Below are 11749 nucleotides of genomic sequence, written 5' to 3'. Positions count from 1 at the left end.
TGCTTACCTGGGTAGGCTTGGTATGCCATTGCACAGCGGATGAATCTGTGATCAACTCTTCACCCATCACTAATGAGCTAGAAGTGAATTATCAATTGTGGGTCGCAATTCCCTTTTTGCTGATGGATGCGTGATAAAGGTGACCCTCTGTAGGCGCCACACTACCATCCTTCAGGATTCCTGGATGGACAGAGGAGAGCTGGTGAATAAGGTACTAAAGAAAAAATAGGAAACTTTGTAGAAAATATAATCTGTGTGAACAAAGCAATAGACACACGTAGGAGAGGAGAAAGCAAGAATGGATAAAGAACCTCTCACAAAAACAAATAAAAGACAAATTAACATCATGAAAGTGGCTAATTGGATAGGAACTACCAATAATACCAAAAACATATAAGAAAAAAAATGAAATCACAAATATGAATTCCTGAACAGAACAGATATTTAGGACTGCGGGAGAAAAGGGCGTGTAACACAACAAACCCTCCACAAAACAAGAAGAGACACCCTTCTCTGCCGAAAGGGACAGGGTAAGTATAATACTAAAAACACAATTCTTTCCCTTTTGTGCCATGACTTTACTGGAGCACAAGACTGCTAATAATCAAAGATATGAAGAAACACTAATCAATGATATAAAACATGAAAAATGCCTAAATCCGAACAGGTCATGTCAAATATTCTTTATTCGGCTCTTTTTGCAACCATAAAAGAGAACATCAAAAGTTAAGACAAGAAAAACAATATATAATAACATTCATAATAGGCAGTGTCAACTAGAAAATAAGATGGTATTTCATCACGTAGCAGCAAATCACAAATTTCCAAATGTGGACAAAAGTTAAAATGTTGTAACAATGATCATAAGTCAGTATACATACAATACAAATATAAATGCTAAAAATAGCGCTGTGTCCTCATAAGTTCAAAAGCTGGAGATGATACAAGGCCGGCCTGCACTTCCTGATATTTAGAAATCTTAGTAGGGGATAATAAAATCCCTTCTCGGTTTAGTGTAAAGTCGACAGAAGAACAAAAAGTGCAACATGTTCTGGATTGATTTTGAGTCACACGGACATGGTTCAAGTTCGGCATCACAATAAACTTTACGAGGATAAGAGACCAAGAAATGGGTGATTCTGAACCAAAATCTACTAAGTTAAAACCTTTTAGAGTGACAAAGGAAAAAGGAGAGATAGGGCTCTACACATGGAGAGCAGACTAAAGGCAAATATTCCAAAACTCTCTTCTTCCCAATCTCCAGATGCTCACTGGACGTCTTTAAGAAAGATAAAAGATCCTGTTTCAACTGTTTTTTAGAAGTCTTGGCAATGTGTTCAGGGTTATAAAAACCAATCTACCATCCCCACTGTCTCCAGCAGCCTTTTTATGTAGCTTACCCATGGTATCTTCTGCATATGATCCGGCTCATCTTTTGACAATACCGAGTTCCCTAGCAAGGTTGGAGCAATTTGTATACAGTGGCTTAGAGGAGCCAGCCCTAGTTCCTTGTGACAAAGAATAATTGGGAGACTGCTAGGGGCCGTTAGTAATCATCTGAGGGAAATATTCTCAACTGCCTAAAGGCGAGACAGATTGCAAAAACCCCAGACTCCAGCCCAACGGAAGGTTACAGAGCACGAGCGAGCCTTAAAGATGTTAATAATTGAACCAATAGGTCTGGATCCTAATTTCTTTGTAAACCGGAATAATGCCTCCAGATTGGTTGAAACTAGGGTTATTAGTTTCAATCGCAAACGATGCCAGGAACCAGTGCTTAATTTGTAAAATATGAATTGCAGGTGTTCACAGTCTTTAACGAGGCCACACCCACTTCCCGAGCTCCACCCACTCCCTCCAGTGGCCCCACCCACTTCCCTTTTTGGCTCCACCCACATCCACAAGCCTCAACACATGGGAGTCACCTCCTCCCTTATTGAGTTCCGCAAGAAGATGAAGGGCTGGCTCTTCACAAAAGTAACTCAGGCACCTCACACCTACACACCTGCCCAAATCCCTGGATACCCTCCTGGGTGATTAGTGCGCTATACAAATCAATATATCATAATTTAACATATTGGAAGCCTATGACAAAAACTTAAAAGTGAACTCAAATTAGAGAAAGGTCATTTGCGGACTTGAGGAAGCTTTGCAAACAAAAGAAAATGTGCTTGCAATGCGCTGTTTAAAAGAAAGAAAAGAATGAAGGAAGGAATACATTAAAGAAGGCAGTAACACATGCAGGCAGGAAGCGGAGCATTGGAGTAAGGAGTAAGGAAATAAATAAGTAATGGATGAAAGAAGGAGGAAATAAGAAAAGAATGTGAAAGTAAGAAATGAAGGGCTAGAGGGAGAAACACACCCTGTATGTTTGTAAAGCACATATTCACTGGAGGGGGCCTTGACACCAAATTAAAAATGGTGTGATCCAGCACAATTGCACTCATTTTATCTACAGATGAAAGGCTGAGTGGCCACACCAAGATTTCAATTTATGACCCCGAGATAGAACACAGATTCCTGGAGTAGATGTAAACATTTGTGCAAGAAGGAAAAAATGAAAAGGGAGAGTGAGGGAGGAGGAGAGGTCTAAAGGCAAAGATAGATGCAGTAGACAATGTGAAGAGAAATGTGGAAAGCAGAGTTTGGGATTGCTAGATTGGAGTGGAACGAAATGAACAGTGTGTAGCGTGTGAGAGTAGAGTGGAAGGGAAAGATGGAAAGGTGAACAATGAAAAGCATTTAATGATGGGAGGTGGCGATTAAGAGAAAACGCAGATGTAGGGCAAAAAGTGAAGTAAGATTGAAGAGAAGTGAATGTGTGAAGTGTGAAGGGGAGGAAGAAAAGCAGAAACTGGATAGAGCAAGCAAAGAGTACACCTCTGCTTTATTAAATATACAGTCATTAATTATGTAAAGTTGAAAGGTGACATGAGTATCATTCTTGGCCTGTCTCATCAATGCACAGCAGTGTTGTCCAAGACACACAATAGCGATTCTTTAACTGTGTTAAGTTTTAAGCCATAAAAAGATGTTTGGTTACGTCACAATAGGTTTTCCTGATAAAACATAAAAAAGTGTCAGTTATACCATTGGGATTACGCCTTGATGGAGAACCACACTCCATGCTTCAAATAAATAGTTCTATTACATGATCAGACTATAAATCACAAAATCCCACTGCCACCTATTTTCAAATGAAGTCAGACATTCAACTCCATTCAGACAGGCTTCCACGCATACTTTTTAACTAATAAAGCACAAAATTCAACTGAGTCTGTCGCCTGTGCTATGTTAGGAATGTAATTTATGATCAGCGAGTAACAAAAGGCCGTCTGTGACAAAAAACAGAAACCCACTGAGCTATTCACATAATATTGTTACCCTTCTGTGCCACAGTCAAAACTTCAACTAGACAAAACTCTGATCTCTCTCCAACAGGGACATGAGGCTGTAAGTATGCAGCAGGGGTTTACGGGACATGGGTCTTTGGAGGTGAAGAGAAGGTGTGGGCCGGTAGATCTCAGTAGGCTTGTGGGGGTGGGGGGGATGTACAGAGCGCCCAACACAGCCTAGCCCCTCTGATAGCACGTTTCGAATCAATGCTATTTTTCTGTAGGTCAAAGCTGAGAAATTCCCTGGGTATCCTCTCGCTGGTTAGGGGGTAATTGGGAAAGCCTCCTGGTTCAAGTGGCCAAGACTGGGAAGGGCTTCGGGGTCTCAGGTGCAAACTCAAAGTATGGATACTCAGGTCCCAGTGCATGCTTTATCACGAAGCGATGGTGGGGAGGGGTGCTCTGAGAGTGAGGGAGGGAGCCAAGGGGTACTGTAACAGTAGTGAGCGAGTGTTGTTGCAGGGAGGGGCATTGTGATACAGAGGGGAAGGGGACTGTAAGCAGAGGGGCACTGAGATACAGGTGAGAAAGGCACTGTGGAGAGAGGGACACTGGGATAGTGGGTTAAGGCCACTGTGGAGAGAGGGGCACTGTCGGAGGTAGCGGTGGGGCACAGTCCCAGTGGCAGGGATGGGAGGTGTTCTTCAAGGTGCTTGTATCGATGGTGTCCCACGGCCAAGCACTATTCTGTCACCTGTAGGATAACAGTTGTGTGTAAAATAACGCACACACAACTCACCTAACCTTGCTGCTTTGGCTACACTGGAAAGCGCAGACTGCTGGGTAGCGCAGCTGAAATTATGCTCCCAGTTCATTGTTTGTGCAGTTTATACTGCGCATGACACAACACACCTGCCCTTCCCCCACCCTGAGGACCAGGCAATGGTGCGCGCCAAAGCAAGCACACTAGCAGCATGCACCAAATCTGAACGTACAGCTGCACAAGCCTCACTCGAGGCTGGGGCTATAACCTCTGCACAGTGCTGACTGTGCATGGGAGAAAAATTCAATAGATCCGGCCCTGAGAAATAGGTTTTGGTGCTCAGCACCTGAAAGCACCTGCACAAATTAAGCACTGCCAGGAACCTTTTTGGTCAAAGGGGACACCCAAGTATGAAAACATTGGAACATAAGACATCCTCTCATCATTGATAAAACATGATTTTAAAAGGAGGGGTTACCTACCACCATGGTAAAAGATTTGGCCGTATTGGTCATTAAATCTAGTAACAAGCGTTTGCAGGCCCACACCAGTTCTAGACATCAACACACAATCATTGGCATAGAGTAACGCCAGAGGATTTCTAGTACCTATCTTGGGTACGTCAACATGCCCTTGGTTAATAAAACTTTCCAAATCATTAATATAAAGACAAAATAAAAAAGGGGCAAGCACACACCTTTGGCGTACTCCGCGGTTCATTTTAATGGGAGAGGTAAGGTCCCCATGCGCCCCCATACCTGACCCTTCCAGTCACATCCTGATGCATCTGTGCTAGGAAATGAACTAGAGATGTGTCAATGCCCAAATCCAGAATTTTTGTTCCATAGTTTCCCCCTCTCCACCCAGTCAAATGCCGATGTACGGTCCATAAAAAGCAGATAAAGGGAACCGTTCTGAACTGTTGTGTACTTGCTTATGACCAGGTGGAGGTTGATACACTGATCGACAGTTCCTAGGCCCCTCCTGAAGCCAATCTGTATATTGTAGAACTTCCCACTTTCAGTTACCCGGGACTCCAGGCGGTCACATGTGCAATCAATTAATGAGATTGGGCGGTAGCACCTCGGGTCAGACCTGTTTCCTTTTTTAAAGATGGGTACTATGATCATAGTGGCCCACGTTTTGCAGGGCCCTGGGAAGCTATACAGCATAACATATTGGCCAAATGTGGGAGCCAAAGGACAGGATTGACCAGGAAGAGGTCGCCGGGGATGCCATTCGGGCCATCAGCCTTGTTCTTTATGGTTTGATTTAAGGCTTTTTTAACTTCCTCAAGAGTCGGAGCCGCCAGCTCTGAAGGCCCGCACCTATTTGCTTGTCACTGTGTTTTAAAGTACAATAGTGCTCACCCTCATTGCTAAATAGGCTAGAGGAATGTTGAACCCATGCATCAGGCATAATTGTAGCATCAATGCTACTATTGTGGCAACTTTGAAAAAAATTAGAATTTACAGTTTTCCAAAAGAGTTGAGGGTCTTTATTGAGATAAGCTTCATGCAGTTGTTCCCACGCCTTATTTTTTATGGCCATTTCAGGTTTCAGGATAGCCTGTTTATATTAATCTCGGAGGTGTCTCACGACTAAGGTATCTCTAGGTTTTTCTTTTAGCGCTTTGATGATGTTGCTGTGAGATCGTGAGCAATCACTGATAAGCCATTTATGGGGCCTAAGGAGTCTCAATTTCCTATCCCCTCATAATACAACATGAATTGTCTCAGTTATTTCAGCAAAAGCCATTAACAAAGACGGTGGATGTATTCAGCTTTCTAGACACTCCAAAATGTGTGCCTTATTGGCAATCAAAATCTGTTGAAGGACAGAGTCTGGGTCCATCAAGGCCCACTTGCTCAGGAGACCCTCATTTTTATTGTAAGTTAAGGGATGTAGTTTTGATTTCCCAAGGGAATGACCAACCTGGGTCTTCAGACGAATGGCTAAGGGGAAGTATTCGCCGAAACAGACCTTTAGGATAGAAAAAAACACTGAATGATGTTTATAATATTCAGAGAGGGCAATAAAGTCAATGAGGGTACTTTGGCCTCTGCCCGTATAGGAACATGGTCTGATCCCACTTAATTAATGAGATCTACTGTTAAAAAAAGAGAGAATTTGTAAAGTAAAGAGCTAAAAATGTTCCCACAAGGGTTATGCTCAAAGTGACAGCCACCATCATCATTATTCCCACCTTCCAGGCTGCTTGCATGCAGACTGCTTTGATAAAGCGCATCGTCTACAGTTAAAATCCACCCCAAAGTAGGACAAAATCTGTGTTGAGTCCCTGTAAGTCATGAAAACAACAGAGGAGTGTATCAACAATAAAAAGAAGAAGAGCAAGCACGTATCCACATTCACGGTAAAAGTTACATGTGAGTGAAACCAATTTAGGTTATTCAGAAGGCCCTCACTCACCAACCTAGTTGGTGACATGCTTCATCATCGGGCCCACCCAGGAGTGGCCAAATGCCACCCTAGTGTGCTGCAATGCCAGTTTACTGCGGAGCTGGTTAGGTGATTTGTGAAGTGTGAAATAAGTGAATTTAAAAATGTCCAAATTGTGTCAAAAAATATATAGTTTATTGGTTTTGCCAATTAGACATGAATAAAAACAAAAGTGTAGGATAAAGGACCAAATTAAATGTCCAGTCTTTATCCCGGAGGTGTGGTCAACATGTTTCTGCCTATATATGAGCAATTTGTCAGGCTTTCGTCAGGACCAGTGTAGTGTAGTGATGAACCCCGGCTATATGGGCGCGCTAAGGCCCACCCTAACCAATGGTTACTAGTGTTAAAAGAGTATTATAAACACTATGTGGATTCCTTCAAATTGGAGCGGAACCGAGTTTATAAAGAGGTGCAAACAGTCAATGCACCATGGGTCATCGGGGTCAGGTAAAGTGAGGGAGTTTCCCAGGTTCCGAACGGGTGCCTAGCGTAAAGGGCGGTGTGCCAAATCGCTACCATCCCCCTCCTGAGACCCATGGTGGTGATAGTAGCAGTTAATGGACGATCCTTGGTGGGAGGCATGACAGACTTTCACTTCCCTATCTTCTTACCTTATGTTGGACAGGCCACATGAAGGGCCGCTCTCCCCCGGCCCGACCAGGCCCGAGCCCGGTCACGCAAGTGCCACACACCACCACTACACGTCCCCCGTCCCCTCCGGGACCCCTGCCCTCGAACATATCGACCTCGTGGGCCCGATCCACTACTGGCCCGTGCGCCCAGCCTGGGCGCCATCTTGGACACTCCACCACGAGGCCGCCTGGCCCCCGATCGACCTCAACCCTGGGCCTAGCCAGGCCTCAGACATCCCGGCACCACCATCCACCCAGGAGGTGAGCGGGCTACTTGGCAAGTCAATGGGAGAAAGAGGTGTCGATGGCTCTCCCCCGCCAAGTGCCGCTCGCCCATCGCCTCCCCGGGCGCTGGCTCCACCCCCCTGCTGGGTGTCTGGACTCCCTCATCCCGGACCTCCCGACCTCCAAGTGCGAGGGTCCGGACATCAAAGGGCACCAGCCCTATAACTGGGGCAGCTCCAGAGCAGGAAGGCAGTTGTATCTTGGAGTCGAGAGACGCAAAGAAGAACTCATCCTTGACGGACTACTGGCGCTGTCGTAGCTCTGCCTTGTGCACCATCGTCCTGCCTGCTGGCGCTGCCGCAACCTTCGTAACCTTCGTAATCCTTCATCGTCGTCGGGACCTGCTGGCGTGGCCGCGGACCGTTTGCAACCATCATCTTCATCGGGACCTGCTGGCTCCGCCGCGGACCGTCGCTTCCTTCGTCCATCTCGGGACCTGCTGGCTCCGCCGCGGCCCGATCATCTAGAACGCCGAGCTCGAGGATTGAGAGCTATTTCCATCTTTTGGTAACAAGACTGTCCCGCTACCCTTTTCCCAAACCAGAGACCAGAATCGAGGGGACCCCTGAGTCCAGACCTCCTTGTACCATTCTATCGTACTTAAAGAATTGCCTATAAAGTATCGTTGAACTTTACCCTTGTGTGGTGTCCGTCTGTGGGGGGGAAGTTACTTGTCTGTACGATCGCTGGAGACGGCTCTCCCCGGAGACCTCTCCCCTTATCCTCGGCCGACCCTCCCGGTCCGTCTAACATTGGTGGCCAGCGGCGCGATCCGAATCACCGCATAATCGTACAGAGAGTAGCTCACCCCACGACGAAATCACGATGACAACTAAAGAAAGCGGATCCACCGAGAAATTCCAGATGGAGAAATTGGACGAGTACAGCCATCGTGAACTAAAACAATTCTGCATCGAACTAGGTATCGCTACCACCGGACTAAGTACCAAAGACGATTTCAAGCATGCCCTAGAATCTTGGGCAGAAACCGGGGCTGCCGGAACCCCCGATCAAAGCATCGCAGCAAAAACCACCACGGCCCCTGAAGAACGAAGAACGGGTCTCTCGCAAGACGAGATCCAGGAACGAGAAAAAACCCGACTACACGAGCTAGAAATGGCCCGGCTCAAAATGGATGTTGAACTTAAGTTGGCCGAACAAAAAATCAACTTAGAGCACCTGCGTCTCCGAGAAGAAAGAGAGGAGAAACAGAGACAAAGGGAGCTCGAGGAAAAGAAACTGGCATATGAACACGAGCGAAAATTAGCTGAGATCGACTTACGCAAGCAGAATAAAGAAGTAGGGGTGTCCGAGCAACCCCACCCCCCAGGGGCAACAGAGAAAAAGGTACACATCCCCAAGGATGTCGTTCGAGAATACTTCCGAGAGGACGACATCCAGCAATGGTTTAAGGCCTACGAAATCGCTATGACTGCACACCGGATCGATAGAAGCGACTGGGGAGCCGGTCTATGGGGGAGATTCCTCAATGAGGGCCGCGACGCCCTGTTACAGCTCCCGGACCACCAGATGACCTCCTATGACCATATGAAAGCTGCACTCCTCACCCGCTATGGCCTCATACCCGAAATGTACCGTCAGAGGTTCCGAGACTGCACCCGCATCCCGGGTACAACTTGGGTGGACTATGTAAACTACTTTAGCCGAGCCTTCGAGGGCTGGATCAAAGGAAGCAAGGTCACGACTTACGAACAACTGTTCAATCTCATGGTATGGGAGCATCTATCGAACAATTGCTTCATTGAACTCCGCCAGCACCTCCTCGACAGCAAATTAACTGATCCCCGGCAGCTCGCAGCCGAAGCTGACCGGTGGGAAATCACCAGAGTGGGCCGGAATGGGTCCTATGAACAGAACCGGAACAACAATGGTCAGCACCGTCCCCGAGGAGGAGGAGGAGGCCAAGGACGCGGAAGAGACAAAGCTCCGGCCGCCCCCGCTACCAGCACCACCCCCCCGGCCAACCGGGGCAGCACCCCGGCACGACCGGGATACCGAGCCAATGTTACGTGCCATCGATGCCAACGAGTCGGCCACTATGCAAACGACCCAAACTGCCCCCAGTACCAGAGCCCAAGACCCCGCCAAGTAGCCGCTGCTGCTCTGGGGGAGGAACAGATCTCAGAGGAACAAGAAGAATATGAGCAGGAGCATCAAGAATGGGAGCCAGCCGCCATGGCTCTAGCATGCTTAGGGGGGAAAGACATGGTCCCGCGGGTCCCCCTACCCGCTAACACCCAGAAGTACAGCCAATGGGTGAGCATCAATGGACGCCGGGCCGAAGCCCTTCGTGACACCGGGGCCAGTGTAACAGCCGTCCGCTGTCACCTGGTGACCCCAGAACAGTATCTACCAAACATTCTCTGCCCTGTACGTTCAGCCGATAACTCGGAAAGTCTGTGTCGGATGGCCTGCGTCCCTTTCGAATGGGGAGGGGTCTCCGGCATGTTGAAAGTAACGGTCCGAGACGATGCCCCCGTAGACTGCCTCCTGGGGAATGACCTTGAAAGCTCTCCGTGGGCAGCCGTAGAACGAAGAGAACACCTGGGGATGTTAGGCGTCCCGGACTGGGCGTGCGTCACCACCCGGTCCATGGCCGCCCGTGCCAACCCCCGACCAGAGGAACCCGAATGGCCGGCGCCGCCGCCTCCGGTCGCCCCAGCCGAAACCACCGACCGTGACGTCCCCCCAGAACTAGCTCAACCTCCAGACCTCGCTAACCTCGACCAGTGGCCTCAAGAGGGGGGGCCCACGCAAGAACAATTTCGCCAAGAACAGAAGACCTGTCCCTCCCTCGAGGGACTCCGCCAGCAAGCCCTCGCCCAGAGCGCAGGGGATACCTCCGGAACACATTGGATCTACTGGGACAATGATCTGCTGTACAGTGAACAAAGAATCGCGGAGTTGGGGGCCAGCCGAGTGCTAGTGGTGCCCCTCCGTTTTAGAGACTTTCTGCTAAACCTGGCCCACGATGTCCCCCTGGCCGGACACCTGGGTCAAGATAAAACCTACAGTCGTCTGGTGACCCACTTCTTTTGGCCCAAAATGAGGAACGATGTACACCAGCATTGCCGATCTTGCCCCACGTGCCAAGCCAGTGGAAAGAGCGGCCGCAAACTAAAAGCCCCCCTGCAACCTTTTCCCGTGGTCACCACCCCGTTCGAGAGGGTCGGAATAGACATTGTGGGGCCCCTGGACCCGCGTACAAAACAAGGCCATCGGTTCATCCTGGTGCTAGTGGACCACGCCACCCGCTACCCCGAGGCTGTTCCCCTGCAAACTGTGACAGCCCCGGTAGTCGGCCGGGCTCTGATGGGGATCTTCTCCCGTGTGGGCTTCCCCCGAGAAGTCGTCAGCGACAGAGGCACGAACTTTATTTCTAAATATATGAAGTCCCTCTGGCAACAGTGTGGGGTTACCTACCGATTCACGACCCCCAATCACCCTCAAGGAAACGGACTCGTTGAGCGGTTCAACCGCACGCTCAAAGGGATGATCGGGGGGTTGGAAGAGCCCCTCCGTCGCCAGTGGGATGTGCTGCTGCCGTGCCTCCTCTTCGCATATCGAGAGGTCCCCCAGAAGTCCCTCGGCTTCAGCCCGTTTGAACTGCTGTATGGACATCCAGTACGAGGGCCGCTCAGCCTAGTCAAGGAAGGCTGGGAGATGCCCCCTCTAAAGAACCCACCAGATGTCTTCAGGTACCTCCTAACCCTCCGCAACCAGACCCGGCGGTTCAGAGAGCTGGCGAAAGCCAACCTAGAAGCCAGTCAAGAGGACATGAAAAAGTGGTATGACCGGAATGCCTCCTCCATCGAATTTGAACCTGGGCAACAGGTATGGGTGATGTCCCCCACCGAACCCTGCGCCCTGCAAGACAAGTGGACGGGGCCCTTCAAAGTAGTCGAGCGCAAGGGTCCTGCCACCTATCTCATCGACATGGAATCTTCCCGGAACCCCCTCCGGGTCCTCCACGCTAACAGACTGAAACCCCACTTTGTGCGTTCAGAACTCAGCCTCCTGATGGCCACAGACAATGGGGCCGAAGAGGACTCCGAGCCCCTCCCTGACCTCCTACGGACTCGGGAGAAAGACGGCTCCGTGGATGGGGTCCGACTCTCGGAGGCCCTCACCCGGGAACAACGCCAGGAGTGTCGAGACCTTCTGTTACAGTTCGCCAGCCTGTTCTCCCTCACCCCAGGTGTCACTTCCTGGTGTGTGCACGATGTGGACACGGGGGACAGCCCCCCTAT

The sequence above is a fragment of the Lissotriton vulgaris genome, chromosome 9 (assembly GCF_964263255.1).
Source record: "Lissotriton vulgaris chromosome 9, aLisVul1.2, whole genome shotgun sequence".
Lineage (NCBI taxonomy): Eukaryota > Metazoa > Chordata > Amphibia > Caudata > Salamandridae > Lissotriton > Lissotriton vulgaris.
The sequence above is the reverse complement of the archived record's forward strand: the minus strand, read 5'-3'. Positions refer to the sequence as shown.